Below are 13,784 nucleotides of genomic sequence, written 5' to 3'. Positions count from 1 at the left end.
GTTTGGGGATGGGTGATGCACATGAAGCTGAATTACACAGACGCTTCTATTTTTAGTCCAAATCGACAGTAACCTTGGACTCGGAAAAGTGTAATATTCACAGAATATCAGCCAGTTCACACCATGTCTATCAGGATTTTTATTTTTTCTGACAAGCAAAATCCTTAAAACACAACTCAATCTAAAAGTAAAAATTTACCTCAGACCCAAAGTGTTTTTTAGGGCCATAGTTAGAAGGGGGCCTCCGGGGCATTTTCTGGGTGTTTAGGGACAAGGGCGTACATAGAAATCATAGGACCCTATAGCAAACTTAGAATGGGCCTCACCCCACTAAGAGCTTAGGTTAATATAACCAGGCTGCACCCGGCATTGTTTTCTGTCACTTTTCTAATAAGTTTGAAGTGGCACCTGATGGAAAAAGGGGCACAGGGGCTTGATAAATATGGCATTCTGCCCAAACGCCACATTTTTTTATTGACTTTATGCCTGAAAACAGTGAGATCTAAATCCCTTGCTTCCCTTTATGCTGTAAATGATAAAATACTATCTGCCTGCACCCACCACTAGGGGGAGCTCTGCGCTGAGTTTATACAGCTACTATTGAACTCAGTGTAAAAATCTCTATGCAGTGAGCTCCCCTTTGTGGTGGGTGCAGGCAAACGCTGAGACTGTGTGTCGCCAAGCAGAAAAAGCAGTTCAGGCCCCTTCCACCACGGGCCCCATAGCAGTCATGAGGTCTGCCTCCATGGTAGGCATGATGGGAGGGGGCTGCCACTGCACTACCAGCGAGAATTAATAATAAAGTTTTCATAATAATGGGGGTGTATATACTTTTTGGCCGCAGACTCACTTTACATGGCGGGAGAGCAGAGCCGCCACCCAGCAGCAGAGACGGGCAGGAGAGGCTAATGATTGGGCCGCTTAACTACAAACCACATATGAATGTTGGCCTAGTACGTATTATTTTTTCAGGTAGCATCATTAAACTGAATATTTGCCCCTGGTTAAAGACATATTGCCTTGATCCATTAGATAAGGGAGGCATTTTTATTCCTTCAGTGGGCCAATTGACTGACTATTGGTCCCCAAACTTCTTCAGAACAGGGAACCCCCTGAGGAACCCTAATCAGTTGTCATCCATCTGAAACATCACCAGACCTCAGAGGTTGTATCATTCATAATGACATCATCATGACCAGGCGACGTGTCATCAGTGTGGCCCATGCAGCATGTAAAGTAGGATGTAATCCAGTAGGGGGCGGCGGCACTGGAACAGAGTGGGGCACCTTTACTAATATTAGCATACCACCAAGTATTTCACCTGTATATGATCACAGTGTAACATGGGCCATATTTTCCGAAATGGTGTACATCGATTGAGAAATGCAACACAACTACTTGAAGATAACCCCTATCAGGGCATATGGACGTCATAGAGGAGGATGGAATACCTTCTATGAGCCACAGCGGAGAGTCGCAACAAACTGATGTTTTTGCTCTGACGGACTGGAGCCACCCATGTATTTATTAGAAGGCCTTTCATCTGATTGGCCACCATGTGATAGTACATTTTTGGTCTTGGCTTCGCGGTGTTGGGGGTCACATGTCTGGCTCCTAATGGAAAGGGGATATTGTCTTGTTGTTGTGATATTGAGTACCCTAATAACAGTAAGCTAGTGGGTGCTACTGTACCCAATGTATGTCCCCTTCCCCAAAACTTTTGAGTATGTCATAGGTCGGTCACAGGTTTTTTTGGGCCAGTCATTTGACTTTAACATACAGTGTATGTATTCTCAGTTACGGCCCCAATTGGGAATTTTGGAGCGGTATTCAGTGTGTACTAGGACCCGCTAGCTTCCTAGCGTTATACATATTTCTCCAATGACAGGTTTTTAAAAAAAAAATAATAATTTGGGATTTCATATTTTAACACTCAACTATATTTCAGCTCCATGCGAAAGACAAAAACCTTAAATTCAGTCTAAACCTTCTAAATAAACCTGTTTAATGAACTGTTAACCAACAACCAATTTTTGTTTTTTCCCCCGTAGATTTCCCACTGATATTTCGACATACGAGACAACGTGAACTCTTGGGGTGGATGTAAAGATTTTTTTAAAGTAAATGAAAACTTTGGAAATCTTCCTTGACTTTTCCCAAGGCAATGTAAGTACCTGCTGATCTGAAATGGACCTTATGGGTTTTTGTTTTGTTTCCCCTCTGGCTGCTATGTGCAGATTTTGGAGACGGCTGTACGGCGGCTATGCCTGATTGCTTTTTCAAGCTATTGTATCTTTACATGAAATGTCATTGCATCTGTACTGGAAGCTGTGTACGTAGTCACTCCTGTCTTCCGTGTTATCAGGGACTCTCTGTCTCTCCTGTCGGTGCTATTTCCAGGTTTGGAATCTAGACAGTTGTCATGCTTGCTGGATCTCTATTTCGAGGGAGATAATTTAAATTGCGCTTCCTCTGACATTTTGGCGAGTTGTCTGTGATGTAGATGTCTGAAAAACGACAAGAGTTCATCTTCTGCTTGGATCTTGGAAAAAGTTTAGTTTTATTTTTCTTTGCTTCAGTATTTTTTTTTTCTTTTTGGAATGAATGTTTTGATACAATGTTATCAATGTAATATTTTTCCACATTTTCACTTCCAATATGAGATTCTATAGTAGTTGAGACAGTGAGAGCAAATTTACCACTAAATGGACCCTCTAAGGAAAAAAATAATGGAGATAGAATTGTTAAGGATGCAGGGAATTGTCAGATGACCCCTTCTGGGCTTTGCTGAATGGTTGACAGAGCTCCTCAGGGGAGGGGCTTATATAGAAATCCCCCCTTTCCTTCTGAGTTTTCTGCTAGGATCTTGGAATAAGAACAAGTTAGTTTTGTTTTTTTCTGAATTTCCTTATTGTCTAGAGTTTCTCATACACATTAGACATAACTTGGCCTAAGCCAGCAATTTCGGCAGAATTAGTCAATGATATATTTAGTATTTGAGCCATCTGACCCTCCACCGACAGTGGATGTCGGGGGAAAGAAGGATCAGGTATGTTGAATTTTAACATGTCTAATCCTATGTTCCCACAGGAGATAAGCTGCTGCCGGAGGTGTCTAGCAGCACATTATTCTACTATCCCCATTGGAAAAAAAAGACATGCACGCTAGGCCGAGAGGAGTCGGGAGAAATAACTGTAGGATGAACAGTGTAAGGTCACCATAAGTATTCTTGAATTTGGAATGGATTTTTTCAAATATTTTTTTTAAGGACAATAGTGAACTTTAATGAAGTCTTTTACAATATTTGGGCTTCCAATATAAGAAACTGAGACAGTGAGAGTAATAGTACCCTTAAAGAGAAAAAATATGGGCCTGAAGACACGAGCCAAACCTGCCTAGCTTCTTAAAAACAGGTTCTTCTTGTCAAAGATGCAGGGAACTGTTATATGATCTCTCTGGGGCCTTGATGAAAGGCTGACAGAGCCCCTCAGGGGTGGGGCATATGTAAGTTATGCTCCCTATCCCCATCGGGTCTCATGTATCAAAACTTTCAAGAGAAACTAATTAAAGTCCAGTTTTGATTTTCAAAGCATCACTGTAAAAATGAAAAATGGACTCTGGTCGGTTAAGAAGGCCTCATTTTCTCTGATATAGATTTGATACATGAGGACCCTGTATTTGTGCTGAGAAAGTGACAACATAAATCAACGACTGTTTTTGTGCAATGTTGTGCCAGATCTCTAGCAGAGAAATCTCTGAGCAGTGACAAAGAGGTTGAAGTGTTCTATAGACAACACCTTGTATTCTTGAAGGTCTAAGATCCTTACCTATGTATACATGTATCTGAGTCATATCAGAAGATCATATATTTAATGACTCCCTCCACCAAAGCAGACCTCTTGATACACTGGGATTCAGGAAGTTCTCTTAAATTTCCTATAGAATTGTTTTTAGACATTGAGCACCTTGGAGACGACTCTTGGTTTTGTAGACACCAATTTATCCATGTAAACATTGGAGCAAGAAGGGCATTACATAAAAATGAGTCCCCATCCTGCCATTTTGGGGTCTTGTACTTAATTACCCATACCCTTTCTATCCCTTGTACTTGAGAGGATGGTGTGGTCCTCATACTGGTGCACCCAAGTCTGTTTGTAAGGTCATGGTACCTATAGGGAATCACTCAAACCCTTGGCTTGCCTTGTAGGAGGATGGTGTTGCCCATAGACTGGTTTCAACACCTTTGTTTGCTACCATGGTACCTGTGAAGAGCCCCATCCCCTTCACACAATGAGAAAAGGATTGGCCCCAGCTGCAGGGACTTTATTCCACCACGAGTCCAATAGACCCCTTACCATACCTTGGTGTGGTTTTCAGACCGGTTTCCCACCAATGTTTGCTAACATCATGGTCCCCGTAGGTACCATGTGGCCCAACCTCCTTACTCACGGATGGTGTAAACCTGCAAGTTCACACCACCCATGGTTAAGGGAGATGGGCCCAAAGCTTCAGGGGCTGCCGCTATTCAACCATAAGCCCCAAAGAACCCATTATCAAAAAGGATAGACCTTCACGCATGATCATCATGGTCCAGGCATTGAAGTAATCTAGTTTTGTGGATGATAACCATAGGCCAATATGTTGATGGGCTACCTGATGACCATAGCTCCTTTCTTCTCTGATCTGTGGTCAAATTATTTTTTCCTTTAAAGAAATTATCATTTTATTCAATCAGGTCCAGTTTGCTTTCCGAGAGCTTCACCAGCAGTTTGTGATTTACATCAAAACTACGGCGGCTCGAACCTCAGCATAACTATATGAGGTTTAAATGAGGTCAGGGGAAATAGATGCACGTGGTGCCAACTTAGTCAGGATTATGCATAGACGAAGCAACGAGGATAGCACCGGGGGAATCGGCTCGGAATATTTGACCTGAGAAAAAAAGTCTTTACGTCTGCGAGGTTACCGTGAGGCTAATTATCTTGTAGTTATTTCTACTCCCGGTAACCCGTGAGGTCAGGAAGCAGATATGAGACGAGCCAACGGCGTTTCAAGGCAAATTATGATTCATTTGTCATAAATTGTACAATAACAGTAGGAGAATGCAAATCAAGGCCTTATCTTAATGCAATTTTAATATTGTACAATTGTCACCCGTATAGTGACACTGAGTACTTAAATATATATAATTTACCATGATGTATCGTCTTTGGAATTCATGTCTGGTCGTATTTTTCCAGTCAAAGGGATAGTTAACTGTTTGTTCGGTGGAAATCTGAACAAAAATTAAAAATTCTACTTTTGCACCGGGCTGGGTCCCGAAAGTCCTACCTACCTTACGGCCACTTCTACCCAGATCTACAGCGTTCCCCAGCTAGGCCTCTAGGCACCCTCAGAAGCGTGGTCATGAGCTGTCTGGAATATGGTCCAGACATAGACAGCAGGAGGCCCCTGGCCAAAAACACTATGGGTTCCGAGCTGTACAACAGTCCAAGACGAGTGTTCATAGAAGAACTCCACCATGGGTCTCTTCTCTAGGCCTCCACAATGTTATGATTTTTCTAGTCGACATCCACAAGTGATTGTAAGCCATGAGAGCCATTAGCGCAGTCTCTTTAAAAGGGTTACTCCCAATTTAGACATTTATGGCATATCCATGTGGTTAAATGCGGGTCCCAGCTTTGTTCTATGGGAGTTATGGAAACAGCTTAGCAAGTGGTCTCGGCTGTTTCCAAAACTCTCGTAGAAATGACTCACCTCTTCATCCATTCTCCACCTGGATGCGGTGGGCGGATTTCTATTTTGGACATACCCCTTTAAGGCAGTGGTGGCCCCTTTTTTGCCTATAGGGCTTTTGTGAAGATGCACAGGCTAGACGTACAGTAGTATATATCCATCAATGGCCTATGTGCCATAATGCAAAATCGGTACCTGGAGCCATACCTGCCAAGTGCCATTTATATTATTGGTGGTTTTTCCATGGCAGAGGGGTCTCTGTTCCGCTTCAGAAGCCAGGGCCCAGGTGCGACTGTTACCTCTGCACCTCTTGTAGCTACACCCCTGGGCCGACAGAAAAGCGGTAGCCATCTCAGGTTGGTAGCATCCTCCTCAGACACATGGTCATACTGTCCTTTTCTACATTGGATGGCAAAGGAGTGTGGGGTCGAGAGGCGGGCAAATAAGCAACTTAACACCCTGGATGTCGGTTGTGGTAGTTTAATCGGGTTCTAGACCAGAAGGTGGGCCCCATTGTGATTTCTGCTGTGAAGCCCTCTCTACTCTTTGTATGTTTCTGTTATAAATTCCGCTCCATGATGCACGGAGAAAAGGCGTACTGTAAACAATGGACCCTCCCCCTACACAATAGACAAATAAAAACTTTTAATTACATTTTATTTTTAATTTTTTTATTTATAGTTGATTTTTTTTTGATTTTTTTTATTGGATTTCTTTTTATTCATTTATTATTTTTCAGGGCTGATCGGCACTGTGGAACGTGGGCATAATTCAGTTCTACCCATTATTTGGGTATCTGTATGACTATGACGCCCGGCCTAGCGCCGGTTGTATTTATCACCATCCACATAATATACACATATTTGCCATAATTAAAGGCATAGAGGATGTAGATATTGATGTGGATGGTCATTTTGATCCACACAAGTTTTTCATGACAACCGTACAGCTGGCAGAAACCAGAAGGGGACGTGTTGTCATCAGAGTCTCTCAGTAGTGCAGCCTCAGGCTTTGGGCCTGTAACTTAAAGCGATCATATCTCAGCCCAGAAGTAATATAAAGGCACTTTTACAGTAGAAGACGGGTAGGTGGAAGAGAGTAACACATGTCTATAGGATCGGACTACACAGGGTTTGTTTGTAGTATGTAACCGTGGAAGTACATAGGTCTGCATGGGAGCTGTATACAAAAAAACAATATAATTTTTTTTAAATAAAACTATTTGCAAAGTTGATATTAATATCTTTTTTTTAGATTCATTGGAGGAAAAAAAATATTTGCAAAAGTCTACATACCCTTTACAATACATGTACTATACTAGCTAATATTATAAAGACAAATTTAGCTCTGCTACATTCGTCTACGTTTATGTTTCCAAGATTAATCCAGTCTTCACCGTCCATCCTGCACTGAGCTTCATTAACCCCTCTGTACGTTCACGACGCCGAAAGTATTTAGTTAGCACCTAGAACAAAAACTGTGCCCGAACCATGACACACGAGTGGACGGCTGTGATTGCGGCTGGCGCCCCAAAGGAAAGGGCGGGATCGAAGATAACTGCGATCTTGGCCATTTAACCCCTTAGATTCTGCGATGAGTAGTGATCTAAATTATGTAAACAGAGCGAAGACGCTCCCTTTGTCCTCCGATCGCCAACTATCATGATGCGATGAAGGGATCCGATGGTTAAATATGGCAGTCAGGGTCGCCTATTAGGTCGTGCTTTAGATATGGCCCATTAGGTGCCTGTCTGTTTTTTTCTGGCAGGCAATACTACATAAGTAAAAGTTCTAGAGTGGGACAAAAAAGTGTATTACATTTATAAATAACGAAAAATATTTTAAAAAAAGCTATTTTTTTTTACTTTTTGAGATGCAGCTTCTATGTATCCCGGATGCATAGAAGCTGTATCATGCCATCAAAGGCGATTCGGTCAGGTCATCTGGACTGACGGCTCGGATGAAAGCTGGTCCGATCCAGCTAATAACGAATCACATCTAAGTTTAGAAACATGCAGGACAGAATTGGCTTTGACGGAGTGATACAGCTTCTATGTATACAGGATCCATAGAAGCTGCATCTCAAAAAGTGAAAAAAATATATATATATAAAAAAACTTTAAATCACTTGAAACATTGTTTTTGTTTAAAAAAAAAGGCGTACATAGCCTCTTAGGCCAAAATTGTCTGCGTCCTTAAAGGATTAAAGGTAATTTCTGGGAATTGAGGGACTGATATAAGACATGGGGACCGGCCGGTGATATAGAGCGCGCTCGCTTCTCATGTTTACATATAAACATATTGATCGGATCCTCTTCTCAGTTTCGTATGTGGGGGAAAGTCAGAGTCGAGGAAGAAAGGAGCTGCACGGGCGGCAGCGTCTCGCCGCTACAAACGCTTGTGAACCGTGATCACGCAGACGAAGAGATTTCAGATTCCGAGCACAATGAGATATAAGGGATTTATACCGACGTGAACCGGAAAAAAGAAAATTGTGGAATGTTAAGCTCTGAGCAGGACACGGATTAGCAGAGTTCGGGGGGCGATTGTGGGGGGTGATTTCTATAGGATTGAATTTTTTCTTTTTTTTCCCTGGAGATTATGATTTGTAGGGATTTTAGTCTCTGATTTTCTCAGGAAATGATTGTATTCTCTGAGCTGAGTATTTTTTAATAAGAATATAATGTCAGTAGAGCAATTCCGGCTGCGAGGTATCACAGAGGTAGCAGAGCTGAATTTGTCATTTAAAGGCTCCTTCTGTGAATTGCGGTAACTCACTGCTCTAATAATAATAGACTGGGATTACTTGCATTCCTATACAAAACACACACAAAACACATTGTTATATAAATATGAGTTGTTCAAAATTACACCCTCGGCTCTACTACATAACTCAGCTATGCTGCACCTGAAAAACTTAGCTCTGCTACAACTACTATAATTGTCATTCGTTAAACATGGCTGAGCTAGATATGATCAACTTGGCTCTGCTGAGTTTAAAGGTGATAAGCTCAGTCTGCTGCGTATGATTATCCCAACTAATCTGCATCTGATTATCCAGGCTTTGCTGCATGTGATCAACTCAGCTCTGCTACAACTGAACATCATTTGTATGTATACAAGTTTAATATGGATGCAGATAAAGGATAACAATCTGTCTAACTGCAACCACCACTAGGTGTAATGTAGGAGCATTATTATTTCATTCAACGTGTAAAAAGTATTCAGTGGACTCCCTCTAGTGGTTGCTGCAGGTAGCCAGAATTTTATCATGTAACTCTATGGCTATGCAAGGAATATGGAGATCCCTCTAGTGGTGGCTACAGGTAGATAGACATTTGTTATGTAACTCTATATCTATGCAGGGAATATGGAGCTCCCTCTAGTGGTGGCTGCTGGTAGACAGAATTGTATCATGTAACTCTCTGGCTATGCAGGGGATTTGGATCACCCTCTAGTGGTAGCTGCAAGAAGCCAGATATTTATTATGTAACTCTATAGTTAGTCAGGGAATATGGAGCTCCCACTCCTGATGGCTGCATGTAGCCAGAATTTGATCCTGTAACTCCATGGCTATGCAGGGGATTTGGAGCTCCCTCTAGTGGAAGCTGCAAGAAGCCAGACATTTATCATGTAACTCTATGGCTATGCAGGGGATTTGGAGCTCCCGCTGGTGGACACCAGGCAGACAGATTTTTATCATGTAACTCTATGGCTATGTTGGAGATTTGGAGCACCCTCTAGCGGTGGCTGCAGCTAGCCAGAATTTTATCATGTAACTCTATGACTATGCAGGGGATTTGGAGCTCCCTCTAGTGGTAGCTGCAAGAAGCCAGAGATTTATCATGTAACTCTATGGCTATGGAGGGGATTTGGAGCTCCCGCTGGTGGACACCAGGCAGACAGATTTTTATCATGTAACTCTATGGCTATGCAGGGGATTTGGAGCACCCTCTAGCGGTGGCTGCAGCTAGCCAGAATTTTATCATGTAACTCTATGGCTATGCAGGGAATTTGGAGCTCCCTCTAGTGGTAGCTGCAAGAAGCCAGACATTTATCATGTAACTCTATGGCTATGCAGGGGATTTGGAGCTCCCTCTAGTGGTAGCTGCAAGAAGCCAGACATTTATCATGTAACTCTATGGCTATGCAGGGGATTTGGAGCTTCCTCTAGTGGTAGCTGCAAGAAACCAGACATTTATCATGTAACTCTTTGGCTATGCAGGGGATTTGGAGCTCCCTCTAGTGGTAGCTGCAAGAAGCCAGACATTTATCATGTAACTCTATGGCTATGCAGGGGATTTGGAGCTCTGTATCAGAAAAAGGGAGCTCTGATCCCTATATAGATATATTCTGAAATTAATCAGCACAGAATTGCTCGGTAGAGCATAAACTTTAAAGTGAATTTTAATTAAAATGCAAAACTAATAAATAAATCGCTCTTCCGGACGTCCAGTTTTAATATGTTTTTGCTATAACTGTGATGTGAGCGGAGCTTTACATATTCCCGGCCAGGATCCCATAAGACTGACGGCGGCCTGCCAGCGGTATTAAAGAAGGCGGCTTTAGTACAAAGGGGACATGCTAATACTGACTGGTAAAAAAATGAATTTTCTAAATCTTCCAGATATGTTATAGTCGGATAAGGATTACGGTAATCCGCCCGGCAGCTGATCATCTATTGGCTTTCAATGCATTCATGCAGGGGGAGCGCTCTGCTGTCTGCTTGTTGTGGAAAGAAGCAGCCCCCCAGCAGTCACTCTAACCCCCTGCACATTGGGGGGGATTTACTTATTATCCCTTATGTTATTTTCTTGTTTATTGCTTTGAACTATATAGAAGTTATTTGTTAATATAATAATAAAAAAATAATAATTATATACACACAATGAAATTATTTTAATCCAACATCCTATAATCCAGAAAGTCTGATAATCTGGCACTTGTAAGGGTATGTGCACACGATAACTGCAATTACGTCTGAAATTACGGAGCCGTTTCCAGGAGAAAACAGCTCCTGAATTTCAGACGTAATTGCATGTACTCGCGTTTTTCGCGGCGTCTTTTACGGCCGTAATTTGGAGCTGTTCTTCATTTGAGTCAATGAAAAACGGCTCAAATTACGTCTGAAAAGAGGTCGTGTAAACCCAGCCTTACTAGCATCGGACTGCAATATAAAGTGTAACTTCATGTGACCAAAAGTTGAGCGGAAAGAACCTATTAGGTAAAACGGCAAAGTATGGACCCAGAGCAAGCTCATCTATCTATCTATCTATCTATCTATCTATCTATCTATCTATCTATCTATCTATCTATCTATCTATCTATCTATCTATCTATCTATCTATCTGTCTGTCTGTCTGTCTGTCTGTCTGTCTGGCTGTCTGTCTGTCTGTCTATGACAATGATAGAGAACTATATAAAAGAGTAAAGAATCTTCAGGGAGAAAGCCTACAATAAATTCTTCACATTGCAGCTGTCACTATTTTTATAATCAGAGGAATTTCTGCTTCTGATCTTGTGAACTTCCACATAATATTGAAGTTTTGTGCGGGAAACAAGTGCTGGATTATACAATTTTCTGTATTATAGGATGTCAGATTAAATTACTTTTTCAGCCAATCAGGACAAGCTTTTGGATATGACCCCTCCCCCTGATAGATATACAGTGAAGGAAATAAGTATTTGATCCCTTGCTGATTTTGTACGTTTTCCCACTGTCAAAGACATGAACAGTCTAGAATTTTTAGGCTAGGTTAATTTTACCAGTGAGAGATAGATTATATTTAAAAAAAAACAGAAAATCACATTGTCAAAATTTATATATATTTATTTGCATTGTGCACAGAGAAATAAGTATTTGATCCCTTTGGCAAACAAGACTTAATACTTGGTGGCAAAACCCTTGTTGGCAAGCACAGCAGTCAGACGTTTTTTGTAGTTGATGATGAGGTTTGCACACATGTTAGATGGAATTTTGGCCCACTCCTCTTTGCAGATCATCTGTAAATCATTAAGATTTCGAGGCTGTCGCTTGGCAACTCGGATCTTCAGCTCCCTCCATAAGTTTTTGATGGGATTAAGGTCTGGATACTGGCTAGGCCACTCCATGACCTTAATGTGCTTCTGTTTGAGCCACTCCTTTGTTGCCTTGTCTGTATGTTTCGGGTCATTGTCGTGCTGGAAGACCCAGCCACGAGCCATTTTTAATGTCCTGGTGGAGGGAAGGAGGTTGTCACTCAGGATTTGACGGTACATGGCTCCATCCATTCTCCCATTGATGCGGTGAAGTAGTCCTGTGCGCTTAGCAGAGAAACACCCCAAAACATAATGTTTCCACCTCCATGCTTGACAGTGGGGACGGTGTTCTTTGGGTCATAGGCAGCATTTCTCTTCCTCCAAACATGGCGAGTTGAGTTAATACCAAAGAGCTCAATTTTAGTCTCATCTGACCACAGCACCTTCTCCCAATCACTCTCAGAATCATCCAGATGTTCATTTGCAAACTTCAGACGGGCCTGTACATGTGCCTTCTTGAGCAGGGGGACCTTGCGGGCACTGCAGGATTTTAATCCATTACGGCGTAATGTGTTACCAATGGTTTTCTTGGTGACTGTGGTCCCAGCTGCCTTGAGATCATTAACAAGTTCCCCCCGTGTAGTTTTCGGCTGAGCTCTCACCTTCCTCAGGATCAAGGATACCCCACGAGGTGAGATTTTGCATGGAGCCCCAGATCGATGTCTATTGACAGTCATTTTGTATGTCTTCCATTTTCTTACTATTGCACCAACAGTTGTCTCCTTCTCACCCAGCGTCTTACTTATGGTTTTGTAGCCCATTCCAGCCTTGTGCAGGTCTATGATCTTGTCCCTGACATCCTTAGAAAGCTCTTTGGTCTTGCCCATGTTGTAGAGGTTAGAGTCAGACTGATTCATTGAGTCTGTGGACAGGAGTCTTTTATACAGGTGACCATGTAAGACAGCTGTCTATAATGCAGGCACCAAGTTGATTTGGAGCAGTAACTGGTCTGGAGGAGGCTGAACTCTTAATGGTTGGTAGGGGATCAAATACTTATTTCTCTGTGCACAATGCAAATACATATATATCATTTTGACAATGTGATTTTCTGGTTTTTCTTTATATAATCTATCTCTCACTGGTAAAATTAACCTAGCCTAAAAATTCTAGACTGTTCATGACTTTGACAGTGGGCAAACTTACAAAATCAGCAAGGGATCAAATACTTATTTCCTTCACTATATATATATATATATAGACCAAGGCTTAGAGCCAGTTGCTTGTTTAGACTGTCCTTACTGTGACCATGGCGACCATACGATAAAAATGTGCGCAATTTCCATATAGGAGGAAAAATACCAGCAAGACGGCAATCCGTATAAATGATTTATTTCTATATTACAAAAATCATTTCTATACTGTAAAATTCCTCTAATCCGGCATCAATGAGTCTGGAAAGATGCCGGATTAGAGAAACCAGTTCAGAATGGAAAAAGGACAAATGGCGTCTGGTTATAAAGGCCCCAAATGGTGCCTCCATGAAAGGGTTAAATAGTTCTAGATATTTCTGTAGCATCTCGTAGAACATCTACACACACGTGTAATATGTCTTCATGAAAGCAGAAGACGAGAGATGTTACAATGTGGACGCGGTGATAAAACCTCCATCATCTGCCTGATGTTACTTAATCCAGCTGCTGGGCGTCCTCCTGCGTTACAGCCGGGATTATATCTGGAAAAAGAGATCTTTTGTTGAAAGTATGGTGTGAATTATTCAGGCAGGGCCCGGCCTTCCCGTCTATACACCGTGCTTCATACACAATGTATATGGAGGAACACAGCGACCACGGCACACAATCACAAGACTGGATATCTGCAATCCCAAGGAGCCTGAGTACACAAGTAAGACTTCAAGGGTTTCTACTGCTTCTAAGATAAAGCCCTATTATATGGAGCATGCTGGAGTAACCTGGGTATCTTCTGTATATAATTATATATGTACAGCTCGTATAAGTTATACATCTTCTTGTA

At 41.9% G+C, this 13,784-nt stretch overlaps 1 protein-coding gene across 8 annotated transcripts in view; it reads left to right on the top strand.

Annotated features, from left to right (window-relative positions):
- Positions 1–13,784, top strand: part of TENM4 (teneurin transmembrane protein 4) — a 1,217,405-nt gene that overhangs the window by 381,110 nt on the left and 822,511 nt on the right. For all 8 annotated transcript variants that reach the window (XM_075851385.1, XM_075851380.1, XM_075851378.1 and 5 more), the window contains one exon: positions 2,052–2,166. The gene's annotated coding sequence lies outside the window, so the exon portion shown is untranslated. The remainder of the gene's footprint in view (positions 1–2,051; positions 2,167–13,784) is intronic.

Source organism: Rhinoderma darwinii, chromosome 2 (assembly GCF_050947455.1).
Source record: "Rhinoderma darwinii isolate aRhiDar2 chromosome 2, aRhiDar2.hap1, whole genome shotgun sequence".
In the NCBI taxonomy this organism is placed as follows: Eukaryota; Metazoa; Chordata; class Amphibia; order Anura; family Rhinodermatidae; genus Rhinoderma; species Rhinoderma darwinii.
The sequence above is the reverse complement of the archived record's forward strand: the minus strand, read 5'-3'. Positions and strand labels throughout refer to the sequence as shown.